Genomic DNA, 3287 nt, shown 5'->3' with positions numbered 1-3287 from the left:
TGTGTGTGTTTTCCCAGTAATTTGGTTATAGAGAGAGAGTTTTTATTATAAAAAAATAATTATTATATTATCAATAAAACAAAAAAAAGATAATGATAAAAAATATACACAAAAACAAATTAATGTAATTTAACAATAATTATTATAAAAACAATATTTTATATAACAAATTACTTAACCAATAAATATTAACACAAACATAAATGTTTTAAATGACAAAAAAAATTATGACAAAATTTTAAACAAATTAATTAATGATAAGATTATATAAAAAAATTATAAATATATGAATAATATATGTATATATTCTAAGTGTTTTTTTAGTTTTGGCATTATTTCTAAGCAATTATTTCAACATTGAAAAAATGAAACAATAAATATAAAAATAAAAACTTATTAAAAAAATAAATGACTTATTGATAGACAAATAAATTGATTCAATACACACACACACACACACACACACACATCTATAAAAAATGTTTAACATTGAATTGTTAGACATATATATAAATGTATTTTTTCAATTGACAGAAAAATAAATGATAATATATTTGTTTTATTTTAAATGTAGACATTTCACAATAGTGTCTCATTTATATAATAATAATAATAATACTTTATATAAATATATGGCAAACAAATAAAAAAATATTAACTATATATTTCAACAATAGATATAATATATATCAATATACAGTATATATATATATATATAACATATATTACTGTATTATTGCAACTTTTATTACTATCTCTATTGTAACAAAAAACAGTATTAATATATCCAAAATAGATACACACACAACAAAAAATTGTGAGACTAATTAAAAAAATATAAAATATAACACTTACATTATAATACATATTAAATAATACATACACATACACACACATCATACTTATATAAAAACAAACAAACAAAATTACAGTATATATTAACAATTAATGTGATTAAATTGATACAAATATTATAGACACTGAGTAGACAAAACTGATACACTTGTATATCAACAACAAAAAAATAATATTATAAATATTGTATCAAATTTAGTACTAAAATAAAACAAAAATATTGTGATATATGGCTAGACATGCAATACATTTAAGCGTATTTATGAGGACTGATATGTATRGCATACCTGTRTATAGTACTGTATATACTATTATATATGTGTGCTTATGTAGGGGCTATTGGAGCTATCATTTTCAATTTATTAGTATTTTGCACGACATTAGTCAAAACACATACATACATACACACTAACAATATGTATAAATATGGTTATTATAATCAATAAAATACAACATTAAACTTATACATATGTTGTATTAAAAGACAAAAAATATATATCAATATATYYATAGACATAGAAATAATAATAATAACATTAATAAGYAAATTAKTAATATATATATAGAKAGAGAGAGGATAATTKTGGAAAATAATTATGAAATAATAATTATAATTAACTAATATATTATTATAACTTAATCTAATTCATTGCTAAGTAATTAAATGATGTATAATTAAAATTATTATTTTTTTAAAAAAACAATAGCAGAATATTCTTGTAATTCTAATAGTAATTATAATAATAATACTAATTTAACATTAAATATAAYTATCATTACTATTTTTTCTATTGTKGTGWTACCTAATTATCATTATATTATKTATTATATAAAAAACATAGTTGATATAAAAATATATCAAATATATRTATATAGTTTTAAATAYATAATAAACTAATAATTTTTTAGTTCAAAAATTGTCACTAAAATATTARCTAATACTAMAYTTTATTTTACTAATAATACATATATTGTTTGGCCAATTAATCTTGAATTTTAGTTGAATTGTGATTTTGTTTATTATTATTATTGAATTTCTTATTATTAGTAGTATTACTAATAGTTTTATTTAATTTAGTGCTATTATTATTATTAGTTTTATTAATGGTCCTAATTTTGTGGACCTTTTTGACAAACGGCAGCTTTTTGGTCACTGTTTGGCTTTCCTCGGCGTACAGGAGCTGACCAGAGTCCGGGTGATTATGATGATTGTATTGTTGCTGTTGCTGTAGTAGCTCGTAGTGAGGTGGCTGGGCTACTACTACTGGTTTATAGTGATAGTTCATGGGTAGACCACCACCAACACCACCACCGCCACCCCGATGCTGGCGATGATCGTCCAGCACAGCTGCTCCTACCGGTGCTGCTACCGCCTCATAGTGATGGCCAGCAACTGGTGCCGCTGATAGATACTTGTGTGGCGACGGTTTCGGCGACTCACGATACAGGTCGGCATTGACACTGTAGCGTAGTACCGATCCGGGACAGTCGACATTGTGCCACCAGTCGCATACACGGGTTTTCTGATTGAATAGCGTGCCGTTGTTGCACAGGAACCGATCGTGACGGCCGTCCAATTGACAGTAATGCCATACCTTTATGTGTCAAATATATATATATAAAATAAATACAGACATTAAATATATATTCAGATATTATTTAGAGATAAGATTTATACTATTATWTTAATAATAAGAAAAAATAAATAAAATATTATTTTTGCAATTATTATTATTAGTATTATTCTCTCTCTCTATATATATATATTGTTATACCAGTATATGTCAATTTGAAACATATATATATACATATCATATACAGTATGTATGTATTGTGACATATCATATAAAATTTATTAATGACAATATATATATATATATATTAAATCTATTACATTATTATTATTTTTTGATATGTTTGTCATTTACAATATGGATACAATTGTATAATGTGTCGAAAAAATAAATAAATTGTATTGTATTGTAYTTAATAATATAGGAAATAATACACCAGCAAAAAAATAAAATAAAGTTACGATAGAAATCATTCAAATAAATAAATAAATAATAAAAAAGTTATTTACAATACGGTTATAATAAATTTATTGCAGCAAAAAAAGATAAAATATTTATTTTATTTATTTTTTAAAATTATTAAAATAAAAGTATGKGATATTTAATTATTGGTTTCAATTGTGATTAATGATAGTTTAAATTTTATTGTTTTTTTTAAATAATTTTTATTGCTGTTGATTTTTTTTTGTATAGTTTATTATTATATTTTGGGGTAAAAATATTTATGCAAATATAAAGTTTGTAATCAAAAATTTTTTTAATGGTAAACATAAATTACCATTAAAAAAATTTTTGATTACAAACTAAAAGTTTTAAACTAAAAATAATAATAATTCAAACAAAACAAACTAAAAATCA

Source organism: Oppia nitens, unplaced genomic scaffold, assembly GCF_028296485.1.
Source record: "Oppia nitens isolate AA-2021 unplaced genomic scaffold, nextdenovo-longstitch-racon4-pilon3 scaffold35_pilon_pilon_pilon, whole genome shotgun sequence".
Classification (NCBI taxonomy): Eukaryota; Metazoa; Arthropoda; class Arachnida; order Sarcoptiformes; family Oppiidae; genus Oppia; species Oppia nitens.
The sequence above is the reverse complement of the archived record's forward strand: the minus strand, read 5'-3'. Positions refer to the sequence as shown.